Below are 17,338 nucleotides of genomic sequence, written 5' to 3'. Positions count from 1 at the left end.
TTGGAATTGTCATTGTTGGAACGAGCTATGAAGGACTACTTCCAGTCATTAGAGACGCTCAGATTTGAAGGTAATACTAATAATGTTGATGGTGATGAACAAGTACTTTGTGCCATTTGTAAAGATGAGATATTAATTGGTTCGCGGGTCATTCGCATGCCATGCTCTCATTTATACCATGTCTTCTGCATTGCAGAATGGCTCAAAAGGAGTCTTATGTGCCCGTTGTGTCGCTTCAACTTGTCAACCACTTTCCCAATGTAATTGACAATCATCCCTTCACCATCTATTCTAATTCTGCTATATGTAATATCATCTTTTGTTCTTCTTGTTACTGAGTTATCGGATTAATTCACCATTTCAATAAAAATAACAGTGTACACATTAGATTTTGTAGCTTTGGTCAATATGGTTAGTTACCTGATTATATATGCATTGGATTAATTGTTTTGCTCAGTTCAGATCACATAAATTTTTTTGGGTAGGTTATACCACAACTTGTTAATACTAATATTAACTAATCTCAAAGTTGTAGCAAGTTCATAGGTTTGTAAATTGAAAAGAAAAAGAAATAGTTGAAGAACATTACTTCAATCTATATGGTTAATCACCCATTTTCAAAAGTAAAAACTCTGGCAGTCATGACTCATAAGAATTTAAAAGTTATATCAAATTTAAGGCATTGAGGTTAAAAGGTATATTATCTGAAAATTACATTTTGGAGTACGGATTGACCTCCCTCATGGACTGTTTGTTGTAGGAAACTAGGATTATTAGCTGGTCATTGTGGGTGGGCCTTTCTTTTGTTGAGGGGATAGAAGAGTAGTTACATTCCTTTAGGTGCTCTACATATTTGCATCTAAAACACTGATTCACCAGATGAGAATAATTTTTAGTTCACAAAATCAGATTAGGTTCTCATAATTGGGTGTGGGTGAGACCAAAAAAAATTCACTTGCAACAGAATATCACAGATTAATTCGCATGCAGGGGACGGGTATATATACATGAATATGAGCCTCACACAAGATATAATGCAATTTGGTCACCATAACTTCACTACTAGTTAAAGGTGACATTAGGCGGTTACCTCTGCTCTTCATTACTAATACTGCCTCCTTCCTTGTTCCGCGCGTTGCTCTTGTAATTAGGAAGGGAAACACAAAACCACAGGAGTAATAATTCGGGAGACATATCCATCAGAGAGAGAGAGATCGAGAGAAATCAGATCCTAATGGTAAAAATTGACATGCTAATAGATGTTAATATTATCATATGCTACTGGAGAGTACTTACAAAAATAAATAAATAAACTACTGGAGAGTCAAGCTAAATGCATGCCCTATAAACAGTATGAAGCATGAAAAGATAATAACAAACCTATTATCCAAGTGCTCCCCTCATGGAAATGTCTTCAGGCAATTGGCTGAATGTCACAATTTGCTTAGTCCTCAGGATGTGACATTCTCATGAGGCAGACAGAGTACTCCTTGTCGACAATATCATTCTGGAAAAATCCTTTCCAGAATGATTAAGTCGAGCAACATTTTGTTGGGGTCTGACATGAGAGGTCGCTTGGGTGATTTTGGTCTAGCGAAGTTGTATACGCAAGGGGAGGTGCCGAACACGACGAGAGTGGTGGGGACTTTGGGATATTTGGCGCCGGAGCAAAAATATACAGAAATTTGCCCTAAAAGATGAGAAATTATTGTATGAGGCAGCACCACTCCAAGTCACAGTCGCCATCGCCGGCGAGCCCTCTCAGGTAATTGCAGATTCCCTCCCCGTTCTAGTTCATCGTACTCCAAATTCGCCTGTTTGACGGCAAACCAAGCAATCTTCGAAGCCACCTACAGAGCGATGAAGATTCACATCGTTGATTTTGGGATCGGGCGATGGCGGAGCTAGACTACGAAGCCAATGATCAGCGTTGAACAGAGATCGGCGTTGGTGACCATAGGGGAAGACTCCAGTGAAGGCGACAATGGTTCATACAATAATTTGTCCTAAAGGATAGTATTAGCACTAAACGTGGTCGTTTTGACCTAAAGGATAGTATTGTAATTTTAAAAATATAATTTTTTAGTTTTTTAAATAAAAGGGAATATAATAAGGGTAATTTAGTCATTTCACATATCCTTAACGCCCAATTGACAGAGTTGGGGTAAAATGATAACTTTATTATATTATTGGGGGTTTTAAAACTGATTGGAGTTTTATGATCACTTATTAATAGTTTTGGGGTTTTACAAATTTGCCCAAAAAACAAAAGATAATAAAGAAAGGGGTAAAATGATAACTTTATTATATTATTGGGGGTTTTAAAACTGATTGGAGTTTTATGATCACTTATTAATAGTTTTGGGGTTTTACAAATTTGCCCAAAAAACAAAAGATAATAAAGAAAGGGTTCTCTCCATTCCGGTAAAGGATTCACAAAAGTCATACTCCCACAAGGATTAGAATGCACATGTATAAAATACGACATACGCGAAGACATGTACTAGTAAATTTAGTAACTCCTCCAGTTCAGTTCTAGCAAATACTAATAGATCTAGATCTCTCTCTCCTGGGTATGGCGACAACAAGAGAGGTGTATGTTAGGGCTTTAGCTTTTTTTAATATCAGAGGAGGTGATGATCAGTCCCTGCCTTGTATCAACTTTAAAATCAATTTACTGGTGGAGCGGACTTATCAATCTTCCGATGGAGCCCTTAAAAGCATCACCAGAGACGGAGACAGACAGCGCATCATCAGAGACCTTATCGGAGAGATTTCATCAGAATATCCATATCACTCCATAACCTATGATCTCCTCTCCACAATGATCGATGGAATGGAAATCCCTTTCCCATTAGAGAAGATGAAATGGGATGGTAACCGTAACTGCAAACCGCAGCAGGCCGAGTTGGAGAACGTGGACGACCTAATCATTCGTGTTTTGGACGAGGCTCGTTCCATGGTGAATAGTAATTATAGTCAGAATAAGAAGATATTGGCGTTGGATCTCTACATTGAGAATAGAGTGATTTTACCCCGCCATGAATTCGAAGCAATGGACCGGGCCAGAGAGAAGGAAGACCGTGTGTTACGACTTCATCGATTGGTTTCTTCCTTTGATCTCTTTTTGGACTTTTGTATAATAACGAGGGAAATAAAAAATGGGATTATTACATATAAATGGGGTTAGAGTTTCATATTTACCAAGAGGCTGAGTCAAAGTCTCATATTTCTTAAAAATGAGGTTGACTAAATTGATGACATGGCACATGAATTATTACTGTTTAAAACTTGTGGTGCCTAAAATGCCCTTCTCACTATTCCAGCACATTTACCTTATTGCCCCCGTTTAATTTAGTCACTCAACTTGTTGCCCTAAAATACACAGTCACAAATCCAGCGAAGCAAGCCCAGGCAAACACAGCATCACCGAACATGGAATCCTAACCCTCCCTCATCTCATTCGTGAAGAGCCCTTAAGAGCCCTCTCTCTCTCTCCCCCCATCTCTGTAACAGGATTGAAGCGTAGCCGTTGAGCCCTAACCCTCATTCAAGCCCTCTCTCTTTCCCCCTCTGTAACAGCAAAGCACTTCTCCACGTCTAACCGTCGTTGGTGCGCCCTCTCTGTAACCCAGCGAAGCACTTCTCCACTTCTGCCATTCATTTATTGTTGTTCTAGTAATATGGTAAGTACTCTCTCCCTCTTAACACACACACGTTTATATTTTAGATGATTATGGTCCTGATTTAGTGTTATAATATATATATATATTTTTTTTTTCCAATTGGATGTCTGATTTTCATGTAGGTTATGTTTATATATATTCTCCTCTTATAATTTCTATTATGCAATCATATATATATAATTTCTATTCTGCAATCAAGATTGTTGTTGCTCTGTTTGTTGTATATGTTTGAAATGTGCGTAACAAAATGTTGCTCTCTTGTGCGTGACAAAATTAATTTTTAAAACTCAGTTTTATCCCACCAACAAAGGCAAAATTTTCATAAAGTAGATACTTAATTAATCAAATGTTTTTTTTTTTATTTTTTATTTTTCTTCTTCTTCTTTTGTAATTAGGTTTGCTTGTTTTTGAAGAGTTCATGCTTTCTTTATACGTTGACTGAACTGAAATCCCAAATGTTATCCTACAATCTTTCCACTAGCATGGGTTTTCATACTTAAAATACTCGGAATTTGCTGAAGAAAACATAATTAAACAGGATAAAAAACAAATTTCCATGCATGTCCTTTGTTACCTGCTGAATTTTTTTTTATAGAACATTAATCTGATCTTAAAACTTAAACATTGTACTGTTAATGCCTACCTGTGTATAGTAGAGATTCAATGTCCCTAAATCCAAATAATTCATGTTCTTTAAATTTACTAGGACCATGTGGAAGCAAGTGGCAGTACGTGTGGTGCCTACAGGCTTTTTGTTGGATTTCACTAGTTAGCTAACTAGCTTGTGCCAAGGTAACAAGCTTAAATCCTATCTTCATAAGTCATTTGCTCTGGAGACCTTATGATACAATCAATGAATGTAAACTGTAAAGAGGCATGCATGTGATAGTCTTTGGGTAGGGACACTTGTTATCAAATGTTTGTGAAATCTACATTCCCATTTGCATTTGCTTAGTAAAAGAATTGTTTAAGATTACTAGTATTGGTTCTACAATATTAAATTAAAAACAAGTTTTTCATACATACTATATTTGTTGTGGTTTAGTGGTTGAAATGTAATTAAATATAAAATTTGAGTTTGGTTCAATTAAATGAAAATGCTTTATAATAATTTCATGATTAATATCTTGGGTGTTAAGAATCACTAATAAAGATTTTAGTTCTCAATATAAAACAAAAGGGAAGAAGCTACTCTGTTTGTGCCTTATAGATGAAGTAACAAATCTTCATGGTTATGCTATGATTTGTGCCTTAGCTTACAAGGTTGGAAGTCTTTGGTAAATGTTTTCACTAGGGAAACATAGCATTTTAGAGCATGTCAGTGATGGCCTTGGTGTCTGATAATTACCAACATTTAAATAAATTAGATAAATAATTCTTTTTAGTAGACTGATTGAATATGTTTACATTTTTAAACGATTAAAAAATTTAGTCTAAGATATTGCCATGCAATGACCAGAAATGGAAAAGATTTCTTCACCATCTGTTCATGAAATTTGAATGGTTTTAAACAACAAATTTCTAGATATGCTTACAAGTTCCCCCCGCGCCCCCCCCCCCCCCCAACCGGTGAAGAGTGCAAGCTGCTTTATACCTAAGCCCAAATTCAGTTGAAAATACAAGACACGAACAATAATGGGAAAACTGTTATATGACCTTTACGTCTAAATTGTATTTACGGGAAAAGAAAGAGAGAATGAAAGAAAGAAGTAAATTTCGATCAAAATTCTGTCCAAGACTGATGCTTTGGAAGTTATTTAGTTTCTAACGAGATGAAAAAGAGAAAATATAAAGCAGTAGGTAGTTATCTAAACACCAGTTATATAAATAATAATAAATAAATAAATTAAGTACTTATTCAGTTTTATCAAAAGGGATGCAGAAAAACTCCTCCGAAGATAAACATATTGTCATAAAACAAGACATAGCATTGGTAATACTAATACCTCTTCGGGCGTTGATTCTCTTCTTGAATAGCCGAATTGGGTCATAACCCTCCAAACACGCCGCATAAATAATTATCCTGACATTGAAATTCAAGCAATTTTCAACCCATCAAAGAACCAAAACAAATAGCCCGAACTTTCTATATATATACACACACAGAAAAACAAAAATTGGTAAGAGGGGGACATAGAAGGTGATCTCTCTGGCGGCTCTGGGGCTGCAAAACCTGCCACTCTCGTCAATTCTGGGCAGCATTTCTCTGGGAGATGAGAGAGAGTTTGCCGATTTTTTAAGAACTTCCCCAACAGCCGTGAGAGCTGAAGAAGTGCGAAGAGGAGAGCTTAATAGAGAAATTAAGCTTTCTGAGAATTAGGTTTTGAGTAGCATTCTCTATACCAGATCAGAATATGACACCTCTTTGCATTATTTGGAATCAAAGTAGAAATAGAAGTTAGAACTAAATTGAAGAGTAACATTACTTTTTGTATAAATTGAAGAGTAACACTACTTTTTTATCTAATATATTCTACACCCGTGCATATATATAAATATATTGTGGAACATACATATTAAATTGATGACTTAATATGAATGCCACAATTAAACACACTACCTTAGGGGGGGTATTCCCAAAGTTTCTCATTTTATCTGTTCGATTTTCTAATAATAGATAATAAATAATCTCCTATTGTGTACAGAATCACAACACTTACTCCAAAAACATATTATATATATATATATATATATATATATATATATATATATATATAATATTGTGAGTTGAGTTGAGAATTTCACTTGATAGAGCTTTGATGTCAAATAAATAAAGAAAGACAGGTTTCATAAATGAGGAGTGAAGAGGTTGAGGGAACACTGACAATATTTCTTTGTATTTTGCTCTGTTTTGAAAAGGCTATATGAGAGAGCTCTCTCTCTCTCTTTGAGGTGGATCTGATTTTTTTGGTCCAAAACTCTGGCACTACAATCAAACCAAAGACACCACCTTTATGTGAAGGTGAATACGGATACTACATGTCTTTGCACTAGGAAAGGAATCAAAATCAAAATCAAAATCAAAATCAAAACAGCTAATGGGTGATTTAAAGTTTTCAATGGGAAACAGATAAGTGTAGTACTACTAAAGTCTGTTTTAAGAGAAAAGCCTTCAAACATGGTAGAGTTTATAGATTTTTGTGGGGATTGCCTTATTAAATCTGCCTATGCTCTTTTAGCTGCATTATATATATTTCTCGCAATCGAGATATACATGGTTTTACCCCACTAATTCTCGGAGCTCCCAAAGAATTATTTGTACTCATGAAAGCGTAGTCTCAAAGAATTATTTGTACTTATGAGGAATCTAATTTTAAATCTGGTGCTTCATGTACTTTTATTTTTTGATTTTCAATTGTATCCAAACATCTTATTTTTTTATATTTCCATTAAAATGGTATCTCTCTTTGATTTTGGATCATGTGTGTGATTATGAAATTATGTGTTGATTTGTAAGGTTGCTTTCAGCTTTGGACAAAAATAAAATGAAATGCTCTTTGAATTATCGACTCTCAATTAACTATGTTGGCAGCCTATTGCAATCGATTAGAGTGATTAATAAATTCTTAAAATTTTGTTTCTTGTGAGGGAGGGTCTAATTTTGTAATTTTGCTTTAATGGTATTTGATAGTAACAGAAAAATTCAGTAAGTTAATATTTATATTTGGTTTTATACTAAGTCGCATAAAGTGGTAGATAGAGCGCAAAAGCAACAAAATTAAATTACAAACAAATCGTGAGAATGGGAGCTAGATTTACACCTGTTAAAAAGAATTGTATGACCTAGATTTTAACACAAACACACTTGTCATAGGCTAGCTACACCTATTGTAACTTCTGCGGCTAGCTATTGGTCACTGTTCTTGTTTGTTTGAGTGTGTTTGGATCATAAAAAAACAAACATATTTCAGCCACTACATGAATAGCTTCCCAATGAGATTGAGGAAAAACTTCAAGACAAAATGGCTGAGCTAAATCTAGTTTATGATTATGTTAAGTGCTGTTAGGAGGAGATTGAAACAGCACTGGACCGTCAATAAGCACATCAATCTTAAGAATCATAGTGTGAACTATACTCTAATACAGGTCCATAGAACACGTGTGCCATTAGGGGAGAGAAAACCCTAACGTACCTCGATTTGGAAGGAGAAAGAGAAGGAATGAGAGAAATGGTATAATAATACTTGTTTAACCTTCCAAACAAAAAACCTTTAGGAGTCATCCAAACCAACATGAATTTGTTCTAATTTTTACAAGAGTTAGGCTGAAATATTTAAACATAACACGACTTTGTCATATATATGTATGTTTATACATGATTTTAACACACACACACTGGCCATAAGCCTAAATACCACACATTAACTAGTACATAATGGAACACATACACAAAACTAGTAGTAATCATGATGCAACTAATAAGCTCCATATGATCAAAGTAGTTTCACGGCTTATTTATCATTAAGCAGTAGTTGCCATGGACTGATATAGATATATATTCAAAGCATATAATTTTAAATTTTTAAGCTCATTACATCAACAAACTATCAAGACTTTCATTTTATTTTTGTCCAAATCTGAAAGCAACCTTACAAATCAACACATAATTTAATAACCACACACATGATCCAAAATCAAAGAGAGATACCATTTTAATGGAAATATCAAAATTTAGTTAAAACCATTAATACTGACCATGGTTATATCCATTTGAAATTTTAAATTCACATTGTCAGTTATAACCAATACACACCACAATATTGGTCGATAGCTATGAGTAGTATCAATTCACTCCGTTAGAAAATAATATCTATGTAAAATCAGCTATATCTGTATCTTCCTACAAAAAGAGTCAGACTAAATCAGCTATATCTGTATTCAAGCTATATATTCAAGGCTCTTTGATGACTGCAGACTAAATCCTCAGCAGAACGTAGGAATTTAGGAGTTAAAATTCAAAGCCACCAACACATAGGTAGTCCAATTAGTTTTTATGTATAATTAATTATTATAACTCAATTTAGATCAAGAATTATTCAAGATTGTTGCCTCTTTCTCAAATGGCATGTAGAGTATACCTCTGTGTAATATGTCTTTAGGCATCTACGCACATGATAGAATTGATGCAAAAGCTAGCAAACTCTATGAATGAGGCTTTTTTAATATATGTATTTAGCATTAATTTATAAAAAAAATGTATTTAGTATTAATTTATTATTCCAACATTCCCTTGTACTTGTCTCCCCCATTTTCAAGACTTACACATATAATATTTGTGTGTGAAAAATATTCAACACTCTGCTCTCTCTCTATTTAACTCTCAATTTTTTATTTTCAATCTATATTGTCCCATTTAACTCTCTATTCATCTCATAATCTCCCTCATCTTGTATATATGTTTGTTGTACACATAGTGATACAATTATCTAGTAATCAATGGCATTGATTTTGTGGTTGTATTTTGATTTGAAAAAGGTCTGTAGTGTGTGTTTAGGAAAAGTTTAATCTTGACACCGCCTATCCCTATTGAGGGAATTAGTAGTGTTTCGGTGTAAATAGATCTCTAAATTACATTATATAATTATGATATTTAATTGTTTTATATTTCATTTTTTTTTGAACTTCATATTTAGTTTTTTTTTTTAAACTAATGAGTCAATTTTCGAAGCAGTTGGACAAATGGATGAGAGACAAATTATATGCTATTGTCGATTTGATGGGAAAATTGACAAAAATGAGAATGGGGAAATTATATACATCGGCGGTGTCACAGACCCTTTTATGATAACAACAACAACAACATACGAATCATTTATAAATGAGTTACAACAACGTTCATCTTCAAACATGAGTGGTAAAGTCATATATTATACCACCGAATCTAACAAGAATGAACTTTTGAGGATGACGGGAGAATCTGGATTTAGAGTGATGCTTCTAGTGAGTGGTCCCATGCTAAATGTGTATATGGAAGATGCAGAGCCTGTAATTGCATCATGCACAATTCCTACTGATCATAGTGAGAGGTAAGACACATATATTTAAAGTAATACATTGATGTATGCGCTGCATAGGTTATGTGATTTTTAATATACCTTTTTATCCACTTGTAGACAATTTGTTGAAGCCACATCGCCAATTGGTCTTCTACAAAGTGTTGCGTCAACGTCTTCATTTCCTCCGATAAATGCGCATCGGGATTCTTTCCGACACATTGATGACATTCTTTGCATGGATCAGCTTTTTGACAGCCCAAATGATTTCAAAGATGCACTCGTTTTGTTTGGTCTTCGTAATCATTTTCGGTTCAAGTACTTGGACAATAGCAGAAAATATTATAGAGTTGTGTGCGAGGTTAATAATTGTCCATGGAAATTATCAGCTGGTTGTGAAGGAAGTGGTGATATAGTGAGAATCAAGCGGTTTAATAATGTTCACACTCACACTGCTCAAGACATTTCAGATTATAAAGCCATTTTTTGGTCGAAGGAAATGGGTCGAGCTATTGTGAACAAGGTTAGGGACAATCCTAAATGCACCCCCAAGACTATTTCCACAGACATAAACGGTGAATTTTCTGCTAAAATGACTTACATGCAATCGTGGAGAGCTAAGGAGTGTGCACGTCATATCATTGAGGGAAATCCCAAGGATAGCTATATTTTAGTCCCGTGGTTGTGTGAACGAATAGCAGAATATATTCCTGGGACAATTACATCGTGGGAGTGCACGGATGATAGGAGATTTAAGCGAGTGTTTGTAGCTTATGGGTGCTCCATACGAGGTTTCATCAACTATTGCAGGCCCATGTTAGCAATCGATGCTTGCCACTTGAGTGGCAATTATAAAGGAACAATGCTTGGTGCAACGGGGTTCGATGCGAATGACGGCTTGTGGCCTTTGGCGTATGCTGTTGTTTCTTCTGAGAATGATGATGATTGGCATTGGTTCTTGAGCAAGGTGAAAGAGATTCTAGATGGTCGCATTGTGACAATCTTAACCGACAGGCATCCGAGCCTAATAAGTTGTATTAGAGATATTTTTGGCTCCCAGTACCACTCATGGTGTCTTCGTCACCTAACGGCGAATTTTTCTACATCCATTCTTGGGAGACAAAGTTTAGGATTGAGGGCTTCGGGTAAAGAGCATGCGAAAAAATTACTCGATAAAATTGCATATGCTCGAACTGTAGATGAGTATAAGAATGCATTGGCTGCCATGCGGGTATTTCGAGGGGAGTTATGCGATTGGGTTTTGGCGAATTCACCTGAACATTGGTCAAATGCTATGTTTACTTCCAAGCGTTGGGATAAATTATACACCAATCAAGCAGAGTCCTTCAATGCATGGGTGAAAGAAGAGAGGGTTTTTTCAATCACAAGGTTGATGGATACACACATGCAAAGACTCAGCAAATTTTTATACCAAAAGAGTTTGGACGTTCAGAAGTGGACTATCCCGGTTGGGGATCGTATTGAGGAGAAAATAAAAAAAGAGCAAGAGTTAGCTCTTGGTTTTCAGTCGATGCGTGTTTCGCCTACTGAGTGTACAATATATGATCGAGACAGAAAACCATTCAGGGTGGTATTTGGCAGTGAAAATTCTTGTAGTTGTTTGAAGTGGACCATGAGTGGGATTCCTTGTTCGCATGCATGCTATGCCATCCATGAATTATCTTTAAATATTTATGAGATGGTTGATCCATGGTTTAGGGTTGAAACACAACAAAAACTATGTGAACATCTCATGTCTTCTGTCCCCATGCATGATATGCCGAATGCAGCTGCTGTTGCTGCAGCTGACGGTGAAGGTGCTTCCCATCTTAGGCCTCCTGCGGTAACACGTCCCCCTGGACGACCTCGTATTAAACGAATCGAATCACAATTTCAAAATGTAAGGTCGTTACACTGTTCGCGATGCGGCGAGAATGGTCATAATCGTCGAAAGTGCAAGGCTCCTATACCTGGATAGAATAGTTATATAATTGCTAATTCTAGTGGAGTTATTTTGTAAGGTGTTAAGGCCTTAAATATGGAATTATTTTGTAATTACTATTAATTCCTTGGAGCTCCCCTACTGCATTAGTATAACTATGTTGTGATAGTATTTCTAACTTATTTAGAAAACATTTCTAAGTATGATGTAACTTATTCTAAGTTGAATCTGTATTATTCGTCTGGTGGTTTATTTTGGTATTGAAATTATTTTCCTGGGTCCTCGTATGAGTCTCATGTGGAGTGTTATTTAAAAATCATAGGTGTGTGAGTTTTCTGGCAGCTGGAGGGTCGTGAAAGCAAGGAGGTTATGGGATTATGTGACAATGGACGGGCTTACATGTTACATGCTTACGGAAGGCTAGGAAAATAACATCATATTAAAGTCATTATGACTTGTTTCCTCACTATTAATTCGTTGGAGCTCCCCTACTGCATTATGACTGTTATTTCAACCACAATTTACCTCGTGAGTCTCTCTCTTCCTCACTTTCTTTGTGTCTCAAAAATTATATGAACATTGTGTTTACATTATCAACATTGTTTGACAGATGAGGTTGAATGGATAAATCAGTACAAAGGAAGAGTGTTCAGTTTAAACGACAAGCCTGTGGTGCATAAAATTTGGCTGCCGAATGAGGAATGCCCCAGATTGGCAATGTCTAGAGCCTTTGGGGACTACTTTATTAAGGATTTTGGACTTATATCCGTCCCTGAAGTGAGGTGTTGTCACATATAACCAGCAGAGACCAATTTGTTGTGTTGCGAACCGATGAGGTATGTATGGCACTTTTTGGTATTTATCACTTGTTCTTTTTTATACAATGACAAAGAAAAAGACTTGTTTGTTTCTCTATTAAATGTCCAAAAGATCACGTGAACGAATACGTTTCAAACTCACGAGCATAATTGACAATAATCACTTCAAATTATGTGATATCAGTTATTATTAATGAGTTTACAGGTTTTTGTTTTGGCTCAAATTGATTGGATTTTGAAATTAGTATGGATTTTTGAAGTTAATCTTAACATGCTGTGATCCTTGTTTTGTAAGCAGAATTCTTCCTATCTCTTCCTTCAAACCTTATTTAATCGGTAAGAAAATTTATTGATTTAAATTGATAGAAGAAAAATTGTGTGTTTAAGCTTCCAATGGACTTGGTTTCATGCAAATTGTTTGAGAATTTCTTTTTTATTGATTTTTCAAAGTGAAGTATGTATTTCTGGGAAAAATTGTTTCAAATAGATTTTTGGGCTTCCTTCTGATTTTTTGTTGTCCAAATTGTCCAATCATGTTTGATAGAATAAAAAAATAAATAAACAATAATAAAAAGGATTTTGCTATAATCTTAGTTGACTACTGTTACCCCATTTATTTATTTATTTTGTTTAGAGTCTTGCTTTTGGTTACTAGCGCCTAATAAAAAAGTTGTTTGCTCATATGTCCCTTATTTTTGAGTTTTTTCATTTAACCATCTCCACTTGTACAATATTTTGGTGTTATATTTTGTTTAATTGATTTGCATGTACTTCAAATGTAGTCTTCCCGCTAGGGGCTGGGAAGAGATAACAACGGGAGCGTCGATTGCATGGCTATCAAGTACATCAAATTTGTAAGTTATATGGTCTTTATGTTCGATAAAAATCTTTTATGATTGCACATTTGTAATGCTTTTTATACTCATACTCGGGGGGGTCACATGCCTTTAAGTGACCAATTTTATGGTGTATCATGAACTTTATTACCTTATTGCTACATCGGCCCATGTGGAGCCCATTTTTTTTTTTCTTGTTTTAAAATGTTGAAAGCATGGGAGTATGGGATCATCGTATGTGGAGGTTTTGATTGATTGTTGTGGAGGAGAAGTTGTTGATATGTTGTTTAATGAGTTAATGCAAGTTCTCACGTTCTTCGTACATGTTGATATGTAGAGGTTTTGCTAATTTTCTCTTAAACCCAACTCATTCATCAACGCTCTCTTGCTCTCTCTCTCTCTCTCTCTAGTCTTGTTCATCGTTTTGCTAGGATTTCTACTCTATTTTTATACAATTTTAATCCCTATATATATATATATATATGCTGTTCCTAAAACATCAATTTTGGATTCAGGAATTGGACACAAAAATGTCGCGATTCCCTCTCTCCGATCAGAAACTTCGAAGGCAAAATTTGTGCGAAAAAGTATGTGTTTCCATCTGCTTGTGTGTGTTTATGTATGTTCGCCAACCAATTGATATTTTCGGCTTTCTGTTTCGTTGCAATGAATTCAAGAAAACGAGAAAAGTTTAAATTCTTTTAGCTTTTGTATCGAATTCCTTTTGATTTTCTTTCTTTTGTTTGTCTTCGTGAATTTGTTGGACTTTTGGATTTACTGTGAACTACGGTTTCTTCGTCTACTATTTGAATGTTTCTTTTTTTTAGACGATATCTAGTGTTGTTTGCAATATCTTTAGATTTTTGTGGTTGATGTTCCCATTAATTTCTTGGATTTTGATTTTTTTTCACGTAAGGGTTTCTTTAGCATATTTGGATGGTTTATTGTCTACGAATATGAGTTTTCAGGAATTTAGGGTTTATTTGTTCAACTTGTATAGATTCTGCACGACTATAATTTTTGACATCATTAGATAATTTTTTGGATGGTTTGGATTTCCATGGGATTCAACATGAAGATTCAGGGAAAACACACTCAATATGTTTTTGTTTCTATTTGTATAAATTTGGATTTACGTAGTTCTTTCTTTATTCAGAGAAATAGACCCAATAAAGTTTAAATAATCAATAGGTCCCATAATCTCTTGAGAGAGGTGCAATGAGATTGTGATCAAAGACACATCAAATAGAAGAAGTGAATTCAAATATATTTGATAATGAAGCAATAGGTATAGCCATTTTTGGGCTTTCCTTTCACAATTCCTCATTGGGGGGATCCACAACACTTCTCCCTTTTCCCCTTATAACTTCCTCCCACTAATTCGAATTAGGTCTAGCCGTCCTCCTTCATTCTCCATTTTTGTGTATGCTTAGTAGTGGGCTTAGAAGAGCAAGATTGGGTTGAATGACCAAAAGATTCACAATCTAACATCTGTGACTTCTCATATAGCTTCCTCTCTATATATACCAGTCTCGAACCTTGACCAGTGGGTTTATAATTCAAACCATAAGCCAACAGGCTATAAGGTGAACCGGTAAGCATTTTCATTTCTCCAGTTGTTAGGTTTCTAAGTGAGGAAAATAGATAATAATGTAATATTATCATATGTCCTATTGTCTTGGATTACAAAGAATTTTTACTCGAAAGGAACCAAAATAGTTGTAGAAGACAGTAACGATAGTTTCAGGTTTTGTTTTTGTGTTCCATATAAAGAAAATATTACATTTCAAAATATACTCTCTTTATTTATTTAATTTTTTTTTTAATATCTTTGCCTGCCTTCTTTTGTCATCGCAATAGGCTTCACACTAATCTTGCTCCTGGGTTTTAAACTCTATGGCTGATTTTTTCCTGTCATTTTGCCTTTTTATATATATATATATAGGTTTTATTGGAAATTCACACTAATCTTGTTCTTTTGGGATGGCAGCTGGATAGGTTTATTCCCAACCGATCTGCAATGGATTTTGATTTTGCACATTACATGCTCAACGGTGGGATGGTAAGAAAAGAAAGCCCAACACCATGCTCTCCAGCCAAAGAAGCTTACAGGAAGAGGATCCTTGCATTTTGTGTGGAAAAAGAAATTGGGCTTCTGTCAGTTTCTCTAACTGCATTTTGTGTGGAAAAAGAAAAACTTAAAGAAAAACATGGGTTTAAATGCAACACAACATGCATTTTTATATCCCATTTAAGTTCTGATAAAGTTGGTAGTTTCTTTTACGTTTTTTTTAGTTTGGAAGAGAACAAAGTCCAGTTTAGTGGTGAAGTGCAAGGTTGAATGAGGCATGTATCATTGAAGATTTTATTATACTGATATAATGCATAAAGTGAACTACTATGAAGGATTATGGCTTGTATAGTTGGCCTATATTTTAGAAAACAAATATTAGAACTAAGAGTATTATATTCTTTATTTGGAGTGAAATGAAATGTATTTATTGCAAATTGTCACATTTCTCATGATCTAGGCATTAGATTTGATTTTTCTGGTGCCACCTCTCCATCCTGTACTCTATTTTTCATGGTTTTTCTGAACAGCTAAGGACTTTGCAAGACGGGCATAGTTCAAGGGTTGGTTCTCTTGATATCCAATGACAATCACACACTGTATTAGAAAACTGTATTAGAAAATTAAAAGAAACCAAAAACTGTCTTGGTATGGATGATGGCTTTAGGATACTGCTGAAGAAAATACTAAAAAAAAATAAAATAAAATAACTGTGTTGGTGTAGGAGTGATCCCAAAGTAGGGTTATTAAAGAAATTAAAGACTCAAAAGGTGATGTTTAACTGGTTAATCTTGAAATATAGTTGCAGTTTCTTTGTCCAGTTCTTTTATGATCCTGTTTTCTTACCCCTTGCTGAAAATATCCTATACTGGATCTTGGTTCCCTTTACTATTTAGTCTATTACTACTTACATATCTTGTTCACTGATAATCAAGTTAAATTATACTTGTACTTGAGAATCCAATATAATTAATTGGTCTTTCTGGGTGTATACCAAAATTTACATGAAAATACAAAACCTTTGGAATTAAATTAGGCGGGTCACGGGGATTTAGACCTCCATTACCCAAATTAATTGTATGGGAAAGCAGTATTGTTTATCAGGAGTAGGCGGAATTAAGTTGCCTACTGCCCAAATTAGCACTAGGCTCTCTTATCTTGGTTTTGTTTATTTATGTATGTTATTTTGTTCGTACGTTTTGGTAGTAGTTTCTTCGCTACTTTTTGTTTGTCAATGATGATGATATCTATTTGATTCATAAATGACATTATAATAGTTTTGTTAAAATAAAGACATTAGATTAGTAAATTGTAATTACAAATAGGGATGTCAATAGTCTGCCTCATGACAACAATGGCACTATTTATAACTTTTTCAAACACTAAGGCTTTTTCTTGATGATATGACCATACCTCTTTATCTGCCATGGTGTAAGGCTGTTTTACATTATTTGGCTTTTTGTTCAATCACATGGCTAGACACAGAATGGGACTCTTACTGAATAAATCAGCTCTTGTAGATAAACAAAAGCAACCCACTTTCATATCTTATCATCACATGGCTAAAGTTAAAAATAGTGGTGGTAGGTGCATGAACTATTATGCAAAACACCCCACTTCCTGCCAAAGAGAGAGAGAGAGGTGTAAGTCCCTTTTGTCAAATCATCACATGGGTAAAACTCATTCACATGTCTGTGAATTGGGCATTGTAAATAGACATATGGCATATGCACAATGCCATAACATTAGCACTAGTAAATCTCAAGGACTGAGTTTTTTTGAGCAATAACGGGGAGGTGGAATTCATACAAAATACTGCATAAAATAAATAAAAAATACATACATTTCATATACATACTGCATAAAATTTAACTCAACTACTAAGTTTTTTTTAGCAATAACGGGGAGGTGGAATTACAAAGTCATCATCCCCTGTATCTGAATAATCTGACAACTCTGAAGCAACTTATAAGTCTGGATCATTAGTAATGG

The 17,338-nt window shown here is 34.9% G+C and overlaps 2 long non-coding RNA genes across 2 annotated transcripts; both read left to right on the top strand.

The window, feature by feature from the left end:
- Positions 1-3,474: 3,474 nt before the first annotated feature.
- Positions 3,475-12,085, top strand: LOC132285240 (uncharacterized). Its single transcript, XR_009472480.1, has 3 exons — positions 3,475-3,686; positions 4,393-4,478; positions 11,944-12,085. It is a non-coding gene; the product is annotated as an uncharacterized LOC132285240 (long non-coding RNA).
- A 175-nt stretch (positions 12,086-12,260) lies between these two features.
- Positions 12,261-14,473, top strand: LOC132285283 (uncharacterized). The gene is made up of 3 exons (XR_009472500.1): positions 12,261-12,457; positions 13,222-13,293; positions 13,791-14,473. It is a non-coding gene; the product is annotated as an uncharacterized LOC132285283 (long non-coding RNA).
- Positions 14,474-17,338: the final 2,865 nt, after the last annotated feature.

The sequence above is a fragment of the Cornus florida genome, unplaced genomic scaffold (assembly GCF_030987335.1).
Source record: "Cornus florida cultivar Cherokee Brave unplaced genomic scaffold, ASM3098733v1 CherokeeBrave_3.0.0_Hap2_Chr11, whole genome shotgun sequence".
NCBI classification, from domain to species: Eukaryota; Viridiplantae; Streptophyta; class Magnoliopsida; order Cornales; family Cornaceae; genus Cornus; species Cornus florida.
The sequence above is the reverse complement of the archived record's forward strand: the minus strand, read 5'-3'. Positions and strand labels throughout refer to the sequence as shown.